We start from the raw sequence: 26,391 nt of genomic DNA on the forward strand, positions 1-26,391 counted from the left end.
CATGCTCATTTATAGATGCGTAATTACCTCGAAGTAGAGACCGTGCATGAAAGCGCATCTCTTTCCGACTTCGGCGGGACTCTTCTGTGCTGTTTGTCAGGCAACAGGTCATTGTGGAGAGTGTTGAGGCTACGCTTTAAGACGATTATGTACAGTAAGATCTGTTGACTCCAAAGGAAGCAGGGAATTACAGGTAAAGAGAAGTCATATGGAAAGCCTCTTTTAAAGATTATTTGAACAAAAATTTGAGGCGTTGTGCCCTGAGAGTTAGTTCACCGATCATCTCCGTGTAATGATTACGATAAGTCTCGAAGCAGGGAAACGGAGAGGGAGCCTACAAATTTATGAAAAGTGAAAATGGAAACTGAGGATGGAAATTATGGCGACTTTATAGTATCGCAGTTGAGAAGCCTGACATCTGAACAAAAGATGGGATGGTAGAGGTCCACATTAAACTACTACAAACTGAAACTGACATTGGTGATGCAAAAAATTGGAAAACACAACCTCCGTAAAAGTAGATTCTGGGTTCTATGGCCTTACCGACTTTCTTGAGTATGAGTATGAGTACGTTAATCTGTGTGTTATCTCTTTTGACTGAAGTTGTGCAGACAAATTTTTGTAAGAGAAAATGTTGAATGTTAATTAATCTTCACAAAACTAATAAAAAACTCTCTTAAGTATTCCTTAGTTTGAAGAATAATCACTGAAATGACTGGTTATAAGTTGCGAAATAAATAGCTCAAACTGATACATAAGTATCCGTTGCCAGATAACGAAATATTATTAACATGATTATCGCTGCAATTTCTCAAGCAGAAAATCCTAAACATCGCTGTGACCTCCTGAAATTTGCGAACAAAACGTCGCCGTCACTTTTTTTCTCGTACCTCTGTTATTTAGACACAGTTTTACCTGCAATCGTCTTGTGTTTCCTTTTTCTGTCGCTTTTCATCACAGTGAACGCATTATAAATTGCCGAGCAAATAAATGGATGCGTAGCAAACTGCTACAACAACGAGGCAACGTGTGGTCGACACACCCATGCGTACATGCGTTCTTTTAACTAATTTTTGTGCCTGCGCTTTTATTCCCGAGCATCAGCGGTTGCGAAAGAGAAGAGATACATAGTTTGAATATACCTTTAGACGTGCGTGTGTGTGTAGATATTGGTGTGAACTGTGCTCCGTGCTGGCTGAGACTTACCATATGTCAGCTTCCCTACTACGTATCTCGTGGACGGGAAAAATGACCTGTGCTAAACCCTGCCGCCCCAGGGCGTCCCGATGAAGCTGATGATTACTGTGTAATGGCACACAGGTGCGTTGGTAACAGCACTACTTCGTTATTGTGGCCATAACACATCTTATTGTGGATGAGATAACCCGTTAATATTATTGTCTATGGAGTAACTTGTAGTTATTAAATGTTATAGGTTGATCTGGTAAATATGTAGTTCAATATCGCTAATTGAAGAGAAATGATCATTAAAACACAACTGACACTGGATTGATATTAAAGCTGTATAACAAGAATAAAGAACAAATAGGATAAAAAGAATAACATTTGGGCCGCTACCAGCGAGATATCGTTGGAAAACTTCGTCATTTCACTGAACGTGATTGACGTAACATAACATTATACTTGAATTTACAATAGTGGACAATTTGGAATTGTATGAAAGAAAATGAACATCAGAGCAAAATATGAAAGAAAACAGTGATAAGATCAGATACAAACCGAAATGATATAGATTCGACAGACCGAAAGGTTATTACGAAACATGATGAAAAGATGGCGAGTTCCATTTAATATACTCGACAATGTGAATGACCACCTAAATAACTGTACAGTAAAAGAAGAGCATGGGAGGGTGTGTGTCTTATCCCCCCCTCCTTTCGCCCATCTCAAATGACACGACAACTTGAAATTTGTCTTCTATATCTAACCAAACTACCTGAATTATTCACAGTATTGCTACCATCGCGATGCAGTCTTACGAAGCACTCGTGTGATGTTTATGGCAGCAAGGCTAATGTGCACCATGCCTCCACGATACATCAGCAAAATGCAGCCAGGCCGCTGACCTTTTAACCCAGCGAAAACCACATGAGTTCCAAAAGAAATCCGTTGGAATTCAATTACTCGATAAATAGTACAATTCTCAAGGCTGTCAATTCAACTAAGTACCTGGGTGTTAAAATTACGAACAACTTCAGTTGGAAGGACCACATAGATAATATTGTCGGGAAGGCGAGCCAAAGGTTGCGTTTCATTGGCAGGACACTTACAAGATGCAACAAGTCCACTAAAGAGACAGCTTACACTACACTCGTTCGTCCTCTGTTAGAATATTGCTGCGCGGTGTGGGATCCTTACCAGGTGGGATTGCCGGAGGACATCGAAAGGGTGCAAAAAAGGGCAGCTCGTTTTGTATTATCACGTTATAGGGGAGAGAGTGTGGCAGATATGATACACGAGTTGGGATGGAAGTCATTACAGCATAGACGTTTTTCGTCGCGGCGAGAGCTTTTTACGAAATTTCAGTCACCAACTTTCTCTTCCGAATGCGAAAATATTTTGTTGAGCCCAACCTACATAGGTAGGAATGATCATCAAAATAAAATAAGAGAAATCAGAGCTCGAACAGAAAGGTTTAGGTGTTCGTTTTTCCCGCTCGCTGTTCGGGAGTGGAATAGTAGAGAGATAGTATGATTGTGGTTCGATGAACCCTCTGCCAAGCACTTAAATGTGAATTGCAGAGTAGTCATGTAGATGTAGATGTAGATGAAAGCGCGGCGCTTGCTTCAGAATAACATTGTGTGAAGTGAACATAGTCTGAACCAGGAGTGTCCTCTCCAGTTTCTCTAAACCTCATTTCTAAACCATGTTCAGGTGCTCTCTCCCGTTCGTTACGACCAATCGTAGGGGATGGTGCGAAAGCCCCTCCAATGACAGAATTTTAATAGTAAATTTTGCTCCCACCAAGTCTGTAAAATCTAGTCCAGCCAATACATAAGCTAGCGCAAGTGGAAAAAGCCTGAAACATGATTCTCACGCGCTACGAAATGTACTGAGCGCACAAACACAGGTGAGCAACAGTTACATGAATTATTTTGGCTGTTGTTACCAAAAATGTTTGAAACGATATTATCGGATCTTCCAGGAACCAACTCTAGGCCAGCAGAAACAGTTCCTGCATAATGGAATCTCCAGCCGTTCAGCTCTGTTACAGGTTAAACGGTACCCTGGTGGCCTCCTAGCCGCCTGGCCGCTGCACGAGGATTAGAACAGACCACCACAAAGGGTAGCTTCCGTCGTCAGCATAGCAGTGGGCACTCAAGGACTTTTCAAGACGCTTGTATGCATAACCCCAGCGCTTATTTCTCTCCCCAAACCAGAACTAACGGGTAAATTCACGGAAACGCCAAAAAATGTTAGATCGGTTACTACTGCTACAATTGCAGGTTATCAAGATTTAAATGAGTTTATAACGACGTATTACTGTCGGTGTAAGAGCGATGGGAAACAGCATCTCCGAGTTAGCGATGAAGTGGGGATTTTCCTGTACGACCATTTCACGAATGTTTCGTGAATATCAGGAATCCGGTAAAACATCAAATCTCCGACGTCGCTACGACCGGAAAAGGATCCTGCAAGCACGAGACCAACGACGATTGAAGAGAATCAACGTGACAGAAGTGCAGCCCTTCCCCAAACTGCTGCAGATTTCAATGCTGGGCCATCAAAACGTGGCGGCGTGCGAACCATTCAACGAAACATCGATATGGGCTTTCGGAACCGAGGGTCCACTTTTGTACACATAGCTTTACGATTCAAATGGTTCAAATGGCTCTGATCACTATGGGATTTAACAGCTATGGTCATCATTCCTCTAGCACTTAAAACTACTTAAACCTAACTAACCGAAGGACAGCACACAACGCCCAGTCATCACGAGGCAGAGAAAATCCCTGACCCCGCCTGGAATCGAACCCGGGAACCCGCTCTTAAAGCTTCGCCTGGGCCCTTCAACACCGAAATTGGACTGTTGATGACTGGAAACATGTTGCCGATCGGACGAGTCTCGTTTCAGATTGTATCGAGCGAATGGACGTGTACGGGCATGGAGACAACCACATGAATCCATGCATTTCAGCAGCAGACTGTTTAAGCTGGTGGAGGTCTCTAATGATGTGGGGTGTGTGCAGTTGGAGTAGTGGTGTGAGGGATGTGCAGTTGTGAGGTTAAGAGACCCCTGATGCGTCTAGATACCACTCTGACAGGTGACATGTACGAAAGAATCCTGTCTAATCATCTGCATCCATTCTCGTCCATTGTGCGTTTCGACAGACTTGGGAAATTCCAGCAGGACCATGAGACACCCCAAATGCCCAGTATTGCTACAGAGTGGCTCCAGGAACACTCTTCTGAGTTTAAACGCTTCCGCTGTCCACGAAGCTCTCCAGATATGAACATTACTGAGCATATTCGGGATGCCTTGCAACGTACTGTTCAGAAGAGATCTCCACCACCTCGTACTCTTACGGATTTATGGACAGCCGGAGGGATTCATGGAGTCACTTACCTCCAGCACTACTTCAGACATTAGTTGAGTCCATGCCACGTCGTGTTCAGGCACTTCTGCGTACTCGTGGGGTCCCTACACTACATTATGCAGGTGTAACTATTTCTTTGGCTCTTCAGTCTAATATAAAGGTATGACTGTAGTAAGTTTGATCATGTAATAAGAAAGAAAAGTAAGAAGTCGTTGATCTAAATCCCCAGCACGTTCGTCCTGTGGTCATTCAAGTTGATGTATCGAACGAAATAGAAAATTAAACGAAAGTTAACCATTCCGACGATCTGGCGAATAAAAAGTAAAACGGCATATGACTGGCGAAAGTGACCTGCCGCCTCTCAACAGTCATACTATTCTCCATTTCATAAAAAGGTAAAACTGTGAAGTCTGAGGCGCAAGCCTGTGACCAGTCTACTGGGCTGACAGCAAGTAGAATGTACAGCGTTTCTTCGCCGTGGCACTAGTAGGGGAGAGCGATGAGCCCTGGGCTCCGATCCCTTTTTATTCCGGGGCAGGACCCTTGAGTGAACCTAGGGCCGTCCTTGAGGGACTTGGACGAGGAAACATCCGCATCCCCTAACCAGGGCTGAACGTGGGACCTCGAGGGCTGGAGTCTAGTGCTCTACCCGCTAGTCCACCAAGGACAATTTCGTAGTTGCAATAATTTCGGAGATATTTAAACGTTCACACTGCCATGTACCATAGGTGGCTCACACTAGATCCTCCTATCAGACGGCGTGCGCCACCTATAGGTCACCCTCGACTCTACCATTTACGCTACCAGCAATACAGCAGCACGTTATTAGCTTAGCGGTCTAAGGCGCTGCAGTCATGGACTGTGCGGTTGGTCCCGGCGGAGGTTCGAGTCCTCCCTCGGGCATGCGTGTATGTGTTTGTCCTTAGGATAATTTAGGTTAAGTAGTGTGTAAGCTTAGGGACTGAAGTCCTTAGCAGTTAAGTCCCAAAACATTTCACACACATTTGAACATTTGAACCAGCAATACACTAAAGTGTGTTGTCTTACCTATCAGTCACGCACAACGAACAGATGTGAAACAATTGTGTGTGGCCCTTCAAAGAGCGAGCTTTCTCAACAAAAGATATATCACATAATTTGTGATTAATTTGGTGTAAAATTATTTTATGTAATCTCTTGTCGTTTTAAAAGAATGGACGTATGGAACTTTCAAAATGTTAAACACATTAAAATGGTATATTACGCTGGTTGTAGGTTGTGTTAGAAAAATGAAGAGCATAGAGACAGAAGTGATGACACTTTCCGTAGCACCTGACCATCATTTTGGAGGACAATGCTCAAACACGTACAGTGCAAGCTTTTACGGATTTGTTTCACTGATGGGGCTGCTAATGCTATACCACCTACTGCACTCCCCTGACTTAAGCCCTCGTAAGTTCAACTCGATTTTTAAACTGAAGGAAACACTTCACGGCACTCGCTTCAGAACTGCTACAAATTCGTCGGGCAATAGACAGTGTCGCTCTGTCAATACAGCTGGCACTGCTAAGAGTATCTTAAGACTTCCACATCGTTGACAACGGGTTATACAGAATGCTGGTGACTGCCCTGAAAGTCAGTAAAACTTTGAAACCCGTGTCTATTTTGTACGAGCTGTAAATAAATAGTTGCCACTATTAAAATTCCAACCCTCGTAGATGAGTGTCATAATTAATGTCAGAGGGCTTGAGTACCTAAATATGAATAATTGCAAATTGCTAGTTTTTTTAAAGTTTTTACATGGCGTTGTTTATTTTTATAAGTACATTAGCTTGTAATCATTGTCTGTCAAAAAGGCATTTGGAAATATGTGACTATTAAAATTAATGTCAAAGGGCATACAGGGTAGTTAAATTCTTTTGATTTCGCCGTAATTATTTCAGTGTTACGTTAATATAATGGCTGCAATACTGTGTTGTGTTCTTCATACCACACCAGGTACTTTGAGATATAGTTTTTGAAACATAAACTAAAGGCTTGAGCAAAGTAAGTTTTATGATTTTACCATGTAATGCTACAGATTTTCATCTTTAAGGTTATTGAAATGTGTATGAATTAGATAGTATATTCCGTTGTATCTTCTGTTTTTATTAATAAAAGACTTTGTAATAATGATCATTAAAGGGCATGTAAGCAGTTAGCCCTGTTACATTTGCACCTTCTTCGTAACAAGTTCTTTTCACTGATGTGTCCAGAGACTGCGATTTTACTGCTTGTACTCATGTGTCTACAGGATTTTAATACTACGTATTTTGATGAAAACAATATATTGTGTGCGTGTTCTTACTTGTATAGCTGGGCACATTAAAATCGATTTGCACAAGACATAAGGATTTCTACTTTAACGACCAAGGATGACCTTCCTGTTTTTTTTTTTTTTTTTTTTTTTTTTTTTTTTTTTTTTTTTTTTTTTTTGCTACACTGAAGAGCCAAAGAAACTGATACGTTTGCCTAATATCCTGTAGGACCACTTCTAGCAATCAGAATTTACCGCAACACGACGTGGTATGGACTCGGCTAATGTCCGAAGAATTGCTGGAGGGAACTGGCACCATTAATCCTGGAGGGCTGCCCGTAAATACCGTAAGAATATGAGGGGAGATCTCTTCTGAATAGCAAGTTGCAAGGCATCCCAGATATGGTCAGTAAAGTTCATGTCTAGGGAGTTTGGCGGCCAGCAGAAGTGTTTAAACTCAGAAGAGTGCTCTTGGAGCCACTCTGTAGCAATTCTGGACGTGTGGGACTTCGCAAGTCTGTGGGAATGCACAGGAAATGAATGGATGCAGGTGATCAGATAGGATGCTTACGTACATGTCACCTGTCAGAGTCGCATCTAGACGTGTCGTGGGTCCCATATCATTCCAAATGCACACGCCCCACACCACTGCAAAGCCTCAACCGGATTGAAGTTATACCCGTAGACGACCATCCGCTCGATACAGTTTGAAACTAGACTCGTCCGACCAGGCAACATGTTCCCAGTCATCAATAGTCCAATGTCGGTGATGACGGGTCCAGTAAAGGCGTAAAGCTTTGTGTCGTGCAGTAATCAAGGGTACACGAGAGGGCCTTCGTCTTCGGAAGCCCATATCGATACTGTTTCGTTCAATGGTGGCAAACGGACACTTGTTGATGTCCCAGCATTGAAATCTGCAGAAATTCGCCGGAGGGTTGCACTTCTGTCACCTTGAACGATTCTCTTCAGTTGTCGTTGGTTCCCTTCTTGCAGGATCTTTTTCCGGCCGCAGCGATGTTGTACCTGATTTCTGATAACCACGACACACTCGTGGTATGGTCGTACGAGAAAATCGCCACTTTATTGATACCTCGGAGATGATGTGTCCCACCGCTCATGCGCCGACTATAACACCACGTTCAAACTCACTTAAATATTGATAACCTGCCATTGTAGCAGCAGTAACCGACCTATTAACTGCTCCAGACACGTACTGACAACCCCAGCGCCGTATTTTGTCTCTTGGCATATCCCTGTATTGGAATACCCGACCAGTTTCTTTGGCGCTTCTGACAAGGGAACCTCCCCATCGCAGCCGCCTCAGATTTAGTTATAAGTTGGCACAGTGGATAAGCCTTGAAAAACTGAACACAGATCAATCGAGAAAACAGGAAGAAGGTGTGTGGAACTATGAAAAAAATAAGCAAAATATACAAACTGAGCAGTCCATGTGTAGGATAGGCAACATCAAGGATAAGATGAGCTTACGAGCCCCGTGGTCCCATGGTTAGCGTGAGCAGCTGCGGAATGAGGGGTCTTTAGTTCAAGTCTTCCCTCGAGTGAAAATTTTACTTCTTTTATTTTCGCAAAGTTATGATCTGTCCGTTCGTTCATTGACGTCTCTGTTCACTGTAATAAGTTTAGTGTCTGTGTTTTGCGACCGCACCGCAAAACCGTGAGATTAGTTTACGAAAGAACGTGCCTCTCCAATGGCAACCGAAAACGTTTGATCGCAAGGTCATAGGTCAACCGATTCCTCCACAGGAAAACACGTCTGATATATTCTATACGAAACTGGTGACGGCATATGCGTCACATGACAGGAATATGTTGTCGACCCACCTAACTTGTAAATTTGGCGAATGGGTAAAAAGATTCTTCTACCTAGCCCGATTTAGGTTTTCTTGAGGATGTGATAATCACACCCAAAATATTGACGGTCAGATAATAATTGTCTGACAATAAACAAGACAAACCTCTCGTTCCGCAGCTGCTCACGCTAACAACGGGACAATGGCGCTCCTGAGCTCGCATCCTCCTTGATGTTGCCTGTCTTTCGCATGGATTACTCAGTTTGTATATTTTGCTTATTTTTTCATAGTTGCACACAACTTCTTCCTGTTTTCTCGATTGATCTGTGTTCAGTTTTTCAAGGCCTACCTACTGTGCCAAGTTATAACTAAATCTGAGGGGGGTGCGATGGGGAGGTTCCCTTGTGAGTATTTAAGTCCTAGGCAATTGCGGAACGTCAATAGTTGAGGTTACATCAGAGCAATTTTGATGGGATGAGGGGCACAGTGGAGAGGGGAAAGTGAAAAACTCTATACCCTCACCTCCCACCCCCTGCCCGCCCCACGCCTGCCTCGATCCTAACCCTAGATCCGCACCGCGTCCCTTTGCATTTCAGATTATATATACGTTCGGAGATATGCCTGTGGTGTGAAACTTTTTCTGAGCTGTTTCTCACAATACAGTTACAGGGGACACTGGGATAAAGGAGCGTGTGCTGCTTGGTGTTGCAGGCCGAGCGACCGCAACCACCGCGACGTGGAGCTGATAGCGCAGCGACTGCGCCGCGTGGACACGCTGCACCGGCTGCCGGCGCAGCTGCTGCAGCAGATCGCCTTCTGCGGCTACTACGAAGACCTGGAGCGTGGCGTCACCTGTGAGTACCTGCCACGTAACTCACTGAACCCGCTGACACAAGACTCTGCGACTAGCACATGCGTTACCCGGCTGTTTTATTTTCTCATCAAATCAACAAGTTTCCATTTCATACGAGTCTGGTTATACAAGTCCTTTTTAAACTTGAGGACATCTCGTCGGTAGCTTTAACGGAACCTACACATCTTCGATTTAAATGCGCTGAGTACTACATGTGACGTCACTTACGAGGAGTTCCTAGATAACAGAACGAGGCATTGTCATTGTCAATGGAGAGAAGTTTTCCGAAGTAAAAGTTTTTTTTTTTGTTATGGTTGTAGGGCTCAAAACTGCTACGGTCATTAGCGCCCGGTCTGTGACTTAAGAGAAGCTAAAAAAACGAAACTGGAAACCAGCAGCAATGGGAGTAAAACTAAAAAATTGGGGAAACCAAAAACAGAAAGCTTAAGAAACCACTATAGAAGGGGGTTGTTTGTCTCCAAAAAGAGCTTCAAATTACTGACTTCATCTCACTCTCACTAATGAACTCGAGAACGCGATCGGCTGATCGCGTGTCATCTGCTAAAATGGATGATATATCAGGCGACAGCTGTAGACGGGCACGTAACGGAGTAAAATAGGGGCACTCAACTAAAAGGTGTCTCACCGTCCACAGTTGAGAGCAGTGGGGACAGAGTGGGGGAGGATCGCGTCTTAAAAGATGTCGATGGCTAAAAAGACAGTGCCCTATCCGGAGTCTAGTTAAAATTACCTCCTCCCGACGACGAGTTCAGGAGGAAGAGATCCAAGCACAGGGAAGAGCTTTCACGTCCCGCAATTTGTTATTGGGAAGTGTCGACCAATGTGCATGCCATAAAAGAGCAACACGATGACATAAAACACTCCGTAGATCGGTGAAGGGTGATTTCAGGTGTGCAGCAGGGGAGTGCCGTAGGACCGCTGCTATTCACAATATATATAAATGACCTTGTGCATAACATCAGAAGTTCACTGAGGCTTTTTGCGGAAGATGCTGTAATACATCGAGAGGTTGTTTCAATGGAAAATTGTACTGAAATGCAGGAGGAGCTGCAACGAATTGACGCATGGTGCACGGAATAGCAATTGAATCTCAAAGTAGACAAGTGTAATGTGTTGCGAATACACAGAAAGAAATTAAAAAAAATTCTTTTCAAAATTCAGTCTTGATCACACCAAGAACATAGGTGACCGGTTTCGGTCATACCACATGACCATCATCAGACCCATGTCAACCTTCGAAGATGGTAGGTGCTGCACTCTTCTCAGCTGCTGTGTCAACTATCATGACATCACAGCAGCTGAGAAGAGTGCAGCACCTACCATCTTCGAAGGTTGACATGGGTCTGATGATGGTCATGTGATATGACCGAAACCGGTCACCTATGTTCTTGTAGCATACGTGGTGCGATCAAGACCGAATTTTGAAAAGAAAAATCTTTTTAAAAATTTTTTTCATCGCAGTTCTTTAATATTTATCTACACTATAGCAGGTCAGCAACTGAAAGCAGTTAATTCCATTAATTATATGGGAGTAGGCATTAGGAGTGATTTAAAATGGAATGACCATATAAAATTAATCGTCGGTAAAGCAGATGCCAGGCTGAGACTCATTAGAAGAATCGTAAGGAAATGCAGTCCGAAAACAAAGGAAGAAGGTTACAGTACACTTGTTCGCCCACTGCTTGAATACTGCTCACCGGTGTGGGATCCGTACCAGATAGGGTTGATAGAAGAGATAGAGAAGATCCAACGGGGAGCAGTCCAGTGGAAGACTCTGCAGGAGAGACGCTCAGTAGCTCGGTACGGGCTTTTGTTAAAGTTTCGAGAACATACCTTCACCGAAGAGTCAAGCAGTATATTGCTCCCTCCTAGGTATATCTCGCGAAGAGACCATGAGGATAAAATCAGAGAGATTAGCGCTCACACAGAGGCATACCGACAATCTTTCTTTCCACGAACAATACGAGACTGGAATAGAAGGGAGAACCGGTAAAGGTACTCAAGGTACCCTCCACCACACACCGTCAGGTGGCTTGCGGAATATGGATGTAGATGTAGATGTAGATATATTGTACAGTTACTGTTTGCTGATTATACTGTGGTGTACGGGAAGGTGTAAGCGAGTGACTAGGAGGGTACGAGATGACTTGGGCAGAATTTCAAATTAGTGTGATGAATGACAGCTTGCTGTAAATGTAGAAAAATTTCAGTTGATGCGAATGAGTAGGGAAAGCAATACTGTAACGTTCGAATACAGCATTAGTAGTGTGCTGCTTGACAAACTCACGTCGATTTAATATCTAGTCGAAACGATGCAAAGTGATACTAAATGAAACGATCATATAAGGCTTGTAGAATAGAAGAAGACTGGCCGACTTCTGTTTATCGGGCGAATTATAAGAAAGTGTGGTTCGTATGTAAGGGACACTGCGTATAGAACACTACTGCGGCCTATTCTTGATACTGTTCGAGTGTTTGAGATCTCCACTTGGTAGAAATGCAGAAAGACATCGAAGCAATTCAGAGGCGGGCTATTCGATTTGTTACCGGTAGGTTCGATAATCTCGCGAATATTACGGAGATGCTTCGGTAACTCAAACGAGAAACCCCGGAGGAAAAACGACGTTCTTTTCAAGCATTAATAATGAGGAAATTCATAGAACCGGCATTTGAAGCTGACTCCAGAACGTTACTACGGTCGCCAACTTACATTTCGCGTAGATAAGGGAAATAAGGGCTTATTCGGAGGAATGTAGACAGTCATTCCCCTCTCGTTATATTTGCAAGTGGGACAGGATACGAAATGGGTAATAGTTGTATGAGCTCCACCATGCGCTATACCGTGGCTTTCAGAATATGTATGTAGATTTAGACAATTGAGGAGCTAAGGCGGGCAGTTCGCCCGTGCGACAGACAATACAGGGTGTCCATGAAGTCCCGCTATCGTTTCAAAAACCGTTGAAGAGATACACCACCGTCGTTTATTGTAAAATGTTTATCAGCTGTCAAAGTTTTATTATGTTACACCAGAATTTTAATGTGTGCCCCACTCGTTGCTCGTGCAGCATGAAGCTGATTTTAGAATTCTGCCGTGTACAGACGAGTCTTGTAGCGTTGACAGTTCCGATTGCTTTCGCGAACGTTAGCAACGTCATTGGCCGTGTAGTGTTGTGTACACGTGATCATTACGCAACCTCACAAAAATAATTCTACTGGCGTGGCACCTGATCGAGTGAGTCCGTGCGATTCGGTCATCACAATCCGTCCGCCAACAAGAATGTGACGTTCAGCACATCCTGCACGTTCGAAGTCCAATGTACGGGTGCACAATCATACTGTAAGATGATGGACAGCTTCGGTTCTTCTACCGGTCGTAGGAGGAACTGTTCGAGCATGTGCGGGTAAACATTTCCTATTATCAAGCTGTCATGTATGATGCCACTCCGAAATTTAAGCTTCGTATACGTTCACATGTGTTCTTTTGGTTTTCGGAGACCCAAATCCTAATGTTGTGGCGATTCAGGTGCCCAGAAATGTGGAACATTGCTTCATCGGGAAACAGGCACATTTTTAGGTAGTCATTGTCAGCGTCTATGGAGTTTATCATGGAACACACGAACGCATACCGTAGAGGACTATCACTTGACTAAAATGCTTGGACCATTTGCACTTTGTACGCCAAGAGTCGGAACTGCTCATGAAACACTTAATGGGCAGTTGATCTTGCTTCCTGAATTGAACATGATACACAACGAATTGACTTCTGTGGCATCCATTGCAGTGCAGCTTGCACTCCCTCAACACATGCTCGAGACGCAGGAGGATGTCCGCTTTGAGGAAGGTCTTTGAGACTATCTGTCTCTTTAAAGTTCTTGAAAGACCTTATGCTTGTTTTTGACAATGGTGGGCTCCCATACTTATGTCGATAAATCCGCTTGCGGCTTGCTGTGCTCTCACCATCATACCGGTGTTTGCTGGTCGAATGCTTTCATATTCGCATAAGACAAACGGCTTCAAAACTGTTTCCTGAAGTGTGCTGCTCCAAGAGTTGAATAATGAAAAAATGTCTGTCTCGAGCAGAGCTTGGCGGACTAGAAACAGAAATTGCCTTCTAGCGTCTTCATTGGCCGACGTTGGTCAAAGCTCTTAGCTCGCGGTAAGATAGGGTCGTACTTTCTCGTTTTGGCAAAGATACCTCGCTCTCACAGAAAGAGGAAACTCTTGATTGACGGTTTGTGATCAAATAAGTGACTTGAGCCGAGCACGGTGCAATTTTGCGATGCATGAAAGGCTCTCGTTGAATCGATCGTCTTTCGGAAGTGTACCAGTGTAAGAAATTTAATATTGTAAAGAGATGGTGTAGACGCTGGCTCACCAATTGCTCCAATAGTGTGAGTAGAAATGATAGTGGAAAGTCAGGTTCAGATGTTAAAAAACCATCAAGCAAAGTAGCAATGCATCAGCCAGTGTTACTCGTTGAAGTCAAGGAGCAAATTATTAACATCTGGGTGATTTTGTAAAGTGTTTGAAATGCTCAGAAAAATCGGTATACGGTATAGGGAAAAGACGGTGATTTGCAACATGTTCATAAAAAAACAGAACACCTTGAACGACTACATATAGGACGTTCATATTCGCATGACGTGCACTTTAGTTTGTTCTGCAGAAATTGTTAGCATTTGAACCATATCGGTCTGCGGGCTCAAGGTCAACATCGATATTGCTGCGCAACACTATCTGCCAAAAAAGTGTGCCCGCGGGTCACGTTGCCCCTATACACCGAAGTAAATGGATCAGTGTGACTTGGGCAGATGTGCAGAATGCATAACAGACGTATGCGCGAACCATCAAATCAGTGAGTTTGAACGAGGGTGCATTATTGGTATGAGAGAAAGTGAAGCATCTCTTGTGGGACGAAGTGTTTCGTCAGTGAAACGGGCGTGTGCCGAATGGTTCTCGGAAGGCCGCAGAACACGACGCAGCAACCAGATTATCCACGAAAAGATAGATACTTCATCCGAATGGCATTGCGGGATAGGTCTGCGTCTTCTACGGCTCCGGCGCAACAGTGGAAAGTGTAACACATCGTGCACTATCGGAGGTGACATCAGTCGCCGCTTATTACGGCATGGGATACGTGCGCTTAGTGAACTTCATAGCCTACCTTTGACGAATATGCAGAAACATGCTAGACGGTAATGGAGTCTGGAAAGACATCACCGCGGGCACCAACGGCATCAGATACTATTTTCGGACGAATATACATCCTGTTTGTTTGAAACTGACTGTCACACTTTGGTTCGCCGCAGACAGCGGGAACGGCATCACAGCGACTGCATTCGCACAAGACCACAGCGCCCTCTCAAGGCCTTATGGTGTTAGGGTGCTACTGCGCAAAACCACAAAGAACAGCTGGCACTGTCCAGCGCACTGTGACCAATGAGACCTACGTGAATGACGTCCTGCACAACACCCCAGGCGCCATTTTTCAGCGCGACAATGTACGACCACATGTTGCTGCACTTACGCGTGTCTTCTTGATGTCACGGAACGTCACCGTTTTGCCCTGTTGCTCTGGAACACCAGACTTGTCGCCAACCGAGAATGTGTGGAATATAGTGGAACGACGGACGCAGCGCTGTGACCTAATGCCAACCAGCACAGATGAACTTTGCAGCCAGATGAGTGCGACATGGCTAAGCCACAGGACACCATTCACCCCTGATACGCGCCCTTACCATCACGCATGGAACATGTTATCAGGGCCAATGGTGGACCATGTGCCTACTAGGCAACAGGGCACAGGTTGAACCGTGGTGAGTGAAGTGCTAATCATTTATGCAGAACATACTCGTACTAATTAACTAGTTCTGTGAATATGAACGTCCTACCTCTAGTCGTTCAGGGTGTTCTGTTTTATTGGAACATAAGTGCAGAAGAACCGAGACGGAGCAACGAGAACAAACCAAAACAGAAATTCTAGCATTAAAAAGGGTGTCAACCAAGGATGGAGTATTTCTCCTCTGTTGCTCAATCTCTGCACCGAAGAAGCTATGAGAAAAATATGAAAGATGATCAAGAATGGGATTAAAATTCAGGATGAAAGGATATCAAGGATGAGATTCCCTAATATCTTTGCTATCCTCTGATAAAGTAACGAATAATTACCGGCACAGAATATGCTCTGAGAGTATGCCAAACATAATTAATTAATGGCTCTGAGCACTATGGGACTCAACTGCTGTGGTCATTAGTCCCCTAGAACTTATAACTACTTAAACCTAATTAACCTAAGGACATCACACACATCCATGCTCGAGGCAGGATTCGAACCTGCGACCGTAGCAGTCGCACGGTTCCGGACTGCGCGCCTAGAACCGCGAGACCACCGCGGCCGGCTTATGCCAAACACGCGAAATGATTAAAGAGCAGCAAAAACGAGACTATCGACAAACTTAAGAACAAAATTAAGGACCGTGCAGTAGATGAATTGAAGCATGTCCCTTACTGTGGAAGGAAGACCACGTATCATAGACAAAGCAACAAGGAATAAAAACCAGACTAGCACAGACAAAAAAGGGCATTACTTGCTAAGAGAAATTTACTTGTATCAACCATTGGCGCTTCCAATTAGACCAATGAATTGTACGTAAGTGAATCGTGATCTGTGAAAATACAGAAAAAGGAGGAAAAATGAAGCTTTTGAAATGTGTGTTGCAGAAGGATGGTGAAAACTGAGTGGGTTAATCAAAAAAGAAATGGAGCGATTCTCCTCAGAATGAACGAGTCAAATATGTGGAAAACAACAGCCACAAGAAGAGCCAGAATGACACGACGTGTGTGAAGGCATCAGAAAATAACTTCCATGCAACTAGAGGGAGCCGCTTAACGAAAACACTGTAGGGGAAAACAGAAACTGACTGAATCTAACAAAAGTAGAGGACGATCGTTCTAGCGTTACTTTGAGATGGAGAGATTGGCCTAGGATAGGAAACCGTGGCGTACTGTATCGAACCAGCTAGAAGACCGATATGAAAAAAAATGGCTTTTTGTCTGCAACGACACTGGGGACATATGTAACCAAAGGGTGAAAGAAAGTCGTTTCAGCGACGAACCAATACGAGATCTCGCAACGTGATCGCAGCACGGGATCACCTGAATCGAAGCTGCATGGCTGTAGTGGACCACACAGTTTCCTTTGCAGTAATTTTTCGAGAGAGGTGTGCGCACCTATCTGCTTCGTTCGTGTTAAGGCGTCTGCTTCAATTTGCACTGCAAGCTCAGATGAAATAGCATCGAATTCTATTGTTCAGAAACTATAACCGTCTGAGTGCACTGTGTGCAACTGAAACCTTGGGTGGAGCACTGAGTACTAAAAATATTTTTGTATTGGATGAGGCTCCCCTTCATCTTGTCGTACAGTTATGGCCGCAAAGGTTTTATGCCCTACGCTGCTGACCGTAATCCTATAGCACGTTTTTCTGAGTGCCATGCCGAACTGGACACCCTATACGCCCGTGTCTCAAACGAGCTAATTTTCTTGACAACTGAAACAAGACCATCCCGAGATGGAGTAGCGATGGGACATTATTAGCAACTACTTCGCACAGCGGACATGTTACTCACGTTACCAAGAAGTATAAGATCAAACGAGTGGAAATAAGAGTGGACGAGAAATTAAGCTGGTTAGTATACCGTGTAATGACCAATACTGGTGGACATCAGTAATTAGAAATTCGGAAATTTTTCAAGAAGTTCGCTCACACACACACACACACACACACACACACAAAACAGTATAACATCGCGCTGCGAATTACTACGAAACATTCATAATAATGAGACGTGTTGAAAGCTGCCGCTACCTTACACTCGTAACTTAAACGTGTGAGTGTATAGCAGATTATGTCTCCAGTTCTAATGCCCTGATAATAATCCACTTTGTAGAAAATTTGACTAATGAATGAATAACAACGCGATATGACTACCTGTAGTGAAATATACCACCGAGATCTTTAGCTGTTCTAACGACCTATCAGTGTTACTGTACAGACCGGTATGCGAGAGCATTGAAACGCAGATGTACGTGCATACGGTGTGTTCTAATACCGAACGAATGGATAATAACTCATTTGGAAGCAAAGTCTCGAAGTATTCTTCGCAGCAAAATGTGCCTTGGAGAGCAGTGTGATGCGGACTTACGTTAATTATTTGAAAATTTCATATAAATTACGAAATAATAATGCTGCTGAAGACAGTTTGTAGAAATATTGTATCTTCTGATGGTAGACGAATAAATATTTCAAACAGATTGTACTTGAAACCTGGCATTCATCGATAAAGCTTCAGTGAGCACATGTACTAATGAACGTTAAAGATCAGAAGATCGAAAAATGATTTTGCGAGGAAAATAAAGCCTAAGAAATTCGAATTTAGACTCAGTTATTATTGAAAATATAGACACAAAATTTTATGAATAACAGATACAAATGTCCGCTTAAAGCTGTACAGAAACACAGAAAGAGAGAGAAAAATAATCCCGTTTCGTGATAATCCCCATAGTATTATTTAAAGAGTGGGAAAGTAAATGTGCAAAGCGACCGACATGCACGGATGACCCAATCAAAAATACATTTTGATTATATCGTATTCGAGCAAAAGTATGAGTCAAACGAAGGGCACCGAGCGAGGTGACGCAATGGTTAGCACACTGGACTCGCATTCGGGAGGACGACGGTTCAATACCGCGTCCGGCCATCCTGATTTAGGTTTTCCGTGATTTCCCTAAATCGCTCCAGGCAAATGCTGGGGTGGTTCCTTTGAAAAGCTACGGCCGAATTCCTTCCCCGTCGTTTCCTAATCCGATGACGCCGATGACCTCGCTATTTGGTCTCTTACCCCTAACAATCCAATCCAATCCAATCCAAACGAGGAGCTATTATTCCTCACACGAAGACACAATTGGAAAGCACTTCCCGGAAACAAACATGAAAAATCATCTACCGTAGATTACGTTAGCGCAGCACGAGCAAGCAGTAATCTCATCAATAATCCTGAACGATGTAACCTGGAAATGCACATCTCGATATTACGTGACAAATGTCTGTTCTTAACCAAGTTGGTGGCAGGCAGAACGATGTTCACAGCTTTAGGCGGAAATAAAGAGTGCTTTGTCTACTCGTCTACGCTGCCCTGTCGAACTCGAAATTCGACGTCAAGCAATAGAATTTACCGTCTAGACTCCATGTCGACAATACCAGCTAAGAACATGCCATTTACTACTTAGCAAAAGCTAACTACAGTGGTCAAAAACATTGATTATATATTTCTTGAGTCACACGAGTGCTTCACAATTCACGTACTGTTACGTACATGGAGGTATTAATAAGGGAAGTTGTCATGACGTCATAAATTTGAAACTGAAGACCACCATGTTAGTAGCCCCAAACATTAACGTCTGCTGGAACAGCTTTGACCAAAATCACCAGCTTGCATCATTCACAGGTGTACCGGTCGTTGTGATTATAGTATAAAGTGTGAAGGATCACTTTTAATTCGTACGTGAACTCGTTCAAGCAATATTTTCTTTTATGCACATAAATTTTAGTTGCGCTGCTTGCTTGTACTGTAGTAGTTCTACTTCCGTAACTTGACTTCAGATTTCCTATCAATACAGTTCGAAGAAGCTTGAACGCTGTGATAAGGAAATACCGCAAACCATCCATCATAGCAAAATATGTTCCAGCATTTTCAGCAATAGGACATAGACGGAACATCAGTTTCGTCATTTCGTATTAAAGAAAGTGTTAGATTACGAAATCAGTCTTTTCTCATCATATACCTCGCTTCTTGTTTATTCGAAACGTGTAGAAAGAAAGAAAATTACTTCAAAGAGACCAAAAGCGTCGTATTACTGCGTCAAATACTCGTGTGCATTTAAGACCAGAAAATGCCTTCCCAACACTATGATAATCAGGAAAGCACTGTAATATTTATCATTTAAACCAACTGTTACATGGAAATGACAGCGCTTAAGAACAAGAGGCAACTGTAGACATCAGTCGGCTAATATTTCTGGACATCAAAGCAATGTACAGTGTTAAGTCTGTAGCTCCACCTCGCCTTATTGTTCCTCCATGGATGCGCAATATGGAAGAACTTTATAACATGAGGGTTTCAATGTATGTGCAGTGTTGACCCTCGAACGTGAAATTCTAGGATTGGCAAATAGAAAGACGGTAAAACTTATTAAATTTTGAAATATCTAAACTGACTGAACGCTACATGCCGTCATGGACTAATGCAAAAATTTGATCAGTTTCTACAGTACCGCCTATCAATACAGTTTCGCAACGATATCTGTCACAAGAACACACACTGTTAACAAACCAAAAAACATTGTTATGACATAAAGCTTACTATTCGCACTCGTTGAAAGTCACTAATGCAAATCCACTTCGAAAGCTGGGTAAAACTTTTAGTTTTTAATGCTTCACAGCCAATCTTTAAATGTAGCGTGTGACCTCACGAACAGCGGCTCCAGGCTCGCAGATTGACATTTCGTTTGCGTACTTTCTCATTTTCCAGTTGACTGTTCTCCCATCACACATAGCTGGAGCGTTATTATCGCTGCCGAATGCATACAGAATGAAAAAGTTCCAAAACGCAATAATGACATTCATCACATAGAACACACGTAAGGTCCGTCTTTGCTTCATGCTTCATCAAAACACAACTCTGCGGTGTTTCCATGAATTTTAATCACTCTTATTGGAGATAAGTTACCGTGACCAACAAAAGCATATATTTCGTTATTCCGTATTGTCTATTTGTTTGCATGATGGTGTGCCCACGTGAGATAAAGTAAGGATATAACGTATGATAGCGCCACACGAAACGAATGATAAATCCAAGTACTTCATTTAAAGAAAAATCAATTATTTATTATGTACCCAGGCTGTAGTATAATTTTTATTTCGGTTTCATAGACTGTTCTTGGCAAGACAAGTTCCTAAAACTTTATTGTGACAAAATAATGTAATACTAATAAGTACAGAATTTCATTGACGCATCTGAAGGTATACCATAAGTACATCGGCAAAATGTAGTTCAGAAAATGTGGTAGAGTTCGTACGTTTATCTAGAGGACGGAAGTGCTTTAATTATAGATATCACTAAATTTATTAACATCTCGTAACAACCTGAACGGCTTATGTGTGAAATCAATAGATTTCATATTTAATTCAGCTTCGCGAAGAACTAAAATTTCTAGCCAGTCATTACAATCGCTGTGTTACGCGCTTTCTATGATGTGTCAGTTACTCGTGAATTATTTGATAACACATAGTATGGAATTTAATAGTTTCATAAAGCCAATTAGATACAGTGAAAATTTAAAAAAAGAGTGCCTTTAATTGCACATTTTTATTAATATGGCAAGTTTATTTCTAAGACAAAATGTGTAGAGTTCAGTTAATTATCAAAACATTACTCATAATTAAAAACGTAAATAAACTTTAGTATTTCGTGTATAGGTTTGTTAGCACCTCTTCAATGATACATGAAGATTTTAGTTTTGACTGTATGTTACGAACCTTATGAACTCCGCAATACACGCGTTTGTGACAGGTGGAGTTCACCTTCAAATGCTTCAGACAGTCAAGTATGAAATTTTTGTACTTGCGGTTTAACGCACGATTGCACAAAACGTTACGCGAATCCCATTTCAAAGCTTCTCTCCATCTGCCCACTGCAGAAGCAACCACAACCGTGACATTCAATTTTATAAAGCTGTATCAAAGTATTTTTGCCTATTCCGCGGATGAAGCAGCAGCCAAAGCCCCGAAATCCAATTTCACAAACTGCTGCTTGTCTGATTTCACAGTCCCACTGTTTCTCTTAGAGTTACGTAGCAATTTTATCTCAATTACGTTACGGTTTCTATGCCGCTTGCTGTGTTTAAGAGGGAACGGTTAACAAGATAAGCCAGCGAGGCGACCGATGGTTTTTCTTTTCTTCCAATGTATACATTCAGCTCATTTGTAACAGTTTACATTTGATATTTATCCACCCCGCAACAGTACTGTTGTTATGAATTTGTTTCCATTTATTACAGACAAAGTGATTTATTAATTATGCATCTGAAAGCTGTGCTGTACAGCTCTGATACATCAGTAATGCTGAATAATTATACAAGCTAATTATTGGGTTCTATTCTATCTTTTTTGTTATAAGTAAATGAAACAATTCTGTTATTTACACATCTCTAATAAAGTGTGACATGTTTAACTACAACTTAACTTCAAGGCTCAACCAGTCGCTCAGTGATATTTCTCGTTTGTCCCATTCATCCCATACAAAGAGAGACCGTTCTTGGATTACTCTCAAGAATTAACGTTACTTTGAAACAACATATGATTAATGTTCATCTAATTATGACACTGATGAGAATTTGGATCAGTGAGACCTACATAAGTGTCATATTACACACATAAAAATAAGTTTTGCGTCACCTCGGTACCGAGAGTTCCGGAAACTGTACAGAAAATTGGAACACAGATCAATATAAACATCGCTTCCGCCATTTTTATTGCTGATGAAAACCACACATTGCATTTTGTAGCCCGCATCTCGTGGTCGTGCGGTAGCGTTCTCGCTTCCCACGCCCGGGTTCCCGGGTTCGATTTCCGGCGGGGTCAGGGATTTTCTCTGCCTAGTGATGGCTGGGTGTTGTGTGATGTCCTTAGGTTAGTTAAGTTTAAGTAGTTCTAAGTCTTAGGGGACTGATGACCATAGATGTTAAGTCCCATAGTGCTCAGAGCCATTTTTGCATTTTGTACCACCATAAGCGAGACCTTCAGTGGTGGTGGTCCAGGCATTTTGATAGGGTTCTTGTCTGAAGAGCATTCTGGCCACTCTAATTGAGCGATGTCGTTATCCTGAAGGAAGTCATTCACAAGATGTACACAATTGGAGCGCGAATTGTCGTCCATGAAGACGAATGCCTCGCCAATATGCTGCCGATATGGTCAGAGGATGGCATTCCTTTATCGCAAAGCTGTTACGGCGCCTTCCATGACCACCAGCGGCGTACGTCGGCCGCACATTATGCCACCCAAAAACAGCAGGGAACCTCCACCTTGCTGCACTCGCTGGGTAGTGTGTCTAAGGCTTACAGCCTGACTGAGTTGCCTCCAAACACGTCTCCGAGGATTGTCTGGTTGAAGGCATATGCGACATTCATCGGTGAAGAGAACGTGATGCCAATCCTGAGCTATCCATTCGGCATGTTGTTGGGCCCATTTGTATCACGTTGGATGGTGTCGTGGTTGCAAAGATGGACCTCGCCATGGACGTCGGGATGAAGTTGCACGTCATGCAGCCTATTGCGCACAGTTTGCCGTTAGTGTTCCTCCGAGCCACAATCCGTAGGTAGCAGTCATCCACTGCAGTAGTAGTCCTTGGCGGCGTGTGTGTGTGTGTGTGGGGGGGGGGGGGGGGGGGAAGACTGAGCGAGGCATGTGATTGACAGTTCCTGTTTCTCTGTATCTTCTTCGTGTTCGAACAATCACTCAGAGACACTTCCCTTGTTGAGAGCTCTTCGTAGCACAAAGTAACAATGCCGATGCGATCGAACCGTGGCATCGGCAGTCTAGGCATGGTTGAACTACAGACAACACGAGTTGTGTCCTCCTTCCTGGTGGAATGACTGGAACTGATCGGCTGCCGGACCCCTTGCGTCTAATAGGAGCTGCTCATGCATGGTTGTTTACTTCTTTGGGCGGGTTTAGTGACATCTCTGAACAGTCGAAGGGACTGTGTCTGTGATATAATATCCACAGTCAACGTCTATCTTCAGGAGTTACGGGAACCGACTTTTTTATGTGTGTAGAATCTTGAGATGGCTTGGAGGCAAGTACGAGGTATCGTAGCATAGACTCCATAAAATTCTGAAAGCACTGAAGACCCAAAAAGAACCATGTCCTCTTAACAGCAACCCACTCTCACATAGCCGGTCAGAACTTGGTCTATGGCGATGTATACCTGAACAACTCGACTGACGTTGTGTGATCTATGGATATCTGCCCATTGTAGTTCACTCTGGTGACGGCGTTTTTCCTCGAATAGAGAGGTACGCATCATGCACCTTTCACTCTATAGCCGACATCCAGTAAAACATTTCAGAACGTACGGATCATGGGCCACTCTGAATCATATGGCATACAGTATGTTCTCTCTTTGACACTGGAGTCATTTTTGTTTTAGTTATTCAGGATGTAGCAATGATGATGATGGTAGTAATAACGAATATAAAAATTCTACTACTACCACTACTACTGCTACTACAACAACTACTACTAATAATAATAACGAAGACCACAACATGTTAATCAAAGAAAAATTAGCTCTAGATATTGTACACTGTTAATTTATTTTGTGAATAAGTCTTCAGCTTACAAAGCCATCACCTGACAGTATCATTATCAAAGCTTAATTATCAAAGAGCATCGTGAGAGAGAGACTGTTAGTCTAATTTAAACATGTGATCGGAAATGCATTTCAAGGATAGTGCACGCATTTGAGAGTAGAAGAAGAGGTTTTTGGCAGTGTATGTTTGAGTGATTGAAAGGACACACGACAACACGCTAGTCAAGTGAGAACGTTCTGTCTGTATTAGTGTTTTAGCTGAAGACTCAAGAGGGAACAATATACCAAACCACCTTTAATTACAAAAACTTATTCAGACAGAGAGCCTTCGCGAATTTACTTCCCTTCCAGTTGCTAGCAGTGTAATCTACATTCTGCATACATTAACAGTCCAAGAAACAAAAAAAGTGGATACATTCACCATTCTGTGCCGCCTATAAATACTGCATTGCACGCTAACCCATCCCACAATCGCATGCCCACAGGGAACAATAGTCCTCTGTTGTCAGTGATCATGCAGCCCACAACTCACTACACGGATATACCAGAGCCAGCAGGCTCATAACACAGACTCTAACACTTTTACATATAATTTGTCCCTTATCCGTTGAAGATATATACAGAAATGAGACGTTATTAATACTTCATCACCATGACATATTTTCCTTGTAGCAATACACGTGCAGTAACTATTTTGAAGTCGTCTGTACTTTATTTAAATGAGTAATGATAGCCAGAAAACATCACTGGTGTGGCATACTGCACGCAGTCGTGGTTCTCTGCCTCCGATAGAGATACTGGCTGGATGTTTCCTCGCTGATAAAACACATCTTCTGCTACCCCCAACAGTTGAAAAAGTTATTTTGTTCTGAAGATGGGACTTCTGCAACTGCCATCCGTCCCTGTCCCATTCGCTAATGGCGCCTGGGAAGAATGTCTCTCGGTAAACCTACACAGTTTCGCGACGTTTAACGAGATATGTGTGGGAGGAAGTAATATATTGCCCGCAACACTTAGGAGTGGCAAAGAGATCGCCTATACTATCCTTATACTATACTTATACCACTCTACAATGTTTCACTCCAGGAACATAAAACTCGTCCAGAAGTTCTAAACAGTGTGAAACAAGACTCCTCCGTCCAAATCACATTCTTGCACTGTCCGTAACCCAGGTTTACGACTACATCACCACGTTTTCGTGTTACAGATTTTGCACCCCGGATGAGTAGTTTCAGAACCCAGCTCACCCTACAATTCCCCACTCATAGAGCTCTCTTCACGTTATTTTGTTGCTGACAGGTTTCTCAATTGCGACATTCAGTTCTGCAGTGACTTTTACAAATGCTGTCTTCTTATTTTTGTTATAATTCTCTTCAGTGATCGTCTATCACGATCATTCTTCACACTCTTTCGTCCCCGTTGTGGCTTAGTGACTCGTGTTTCTCGTCCTACCCTGTAGGCGGTATAAATCTTCGATACGGTGCCTCTTGTAACATCAAGCACATCAGCAACCTGGGGTTACCCACCATACAGGCACCAACATTTTTCATATGTTCGAATTCACTTAGATCCGACATGGTGCACTCAAAACTACATAGACCGTTGTTCTGACCACGACCGACATTTGCAATGTATTGAGGGCATTGCACGGGTCCTTCGTGGTCAAATACAACAGTGGAATCTGCAGGCATTTGTGAGGGCGATCGAAAAGTTTCGGTTTGAGTGCATTGCTACGCAGCGTGATTCCGATGCCTGTATATAGGCACCGACATGTTGGAGAGGGATCAGTGTCGCAATCCTGTATTTATAACGTGGGTACGGCAGTTTCAGAAACGTGAACTACGGCGATGTTATTGCCAAATGCATCCAAACAGGACCAACGTGCTGTTATTCTTTTCTTGGCCGGCGAAGGACAAACACCGGTAGACGTCCATCAGAGAAGGCATAATGTGCATGGGCAGCAAGTCTGTCTAGAACCACCACTGAGGAATGGTGCTCCCAGTTCCATTCTGTCAATGTCAATTAAATTCACCAACAGCCGTGTATCTTAAGATATTTTATTTTATTTTATTTTGAAGACTACCAGTTTCAGCATTTCACTATGCCATCTCCAGCATTAATATGCATTTCTCCAGAGAACGACAATGTCATATAGAGCCATAAATATCTGGATATAGTGAATTCAATCGTATTACTTGTGCTTCATTCGAATACTTGATAACAAATAATTGCTAGTTGCCTGTAGCTGCCTGCGGACTGCGCACCAAGTGGAAGACAGTGGTCCTTTGTTCTGGGCATTGGATGTGAGTTAGTGTCTATAAACCGGCTTGTCCACGTACATTCGTACCAGCAGTAGTGCTCTAACCGTCAGACGCATAGCAGAGGCCACAAGGACCATATCGTGCTAGGAGTCGTCTGCTCGCCAGCTGACGCTGCACAATCTGG

The sequence above is a fragment of the Schistocerca gregaria genome, chromosome 3 (genome assembly GCF_023897955.1).
Source record: "Schistocerca gregaria isolate iqSchGreg1 chromosome 3, iqSchGreg1.2, whole genome shotgun sequence".
In the NCBI taxonomy this organism is placed as follows: domain Eukaryota; kingdom Metazoa; phylum Arthropoda; class Insecta; order Orthoptera; family Acrididae; genus Schistocerca; species Schistocerca gregaria.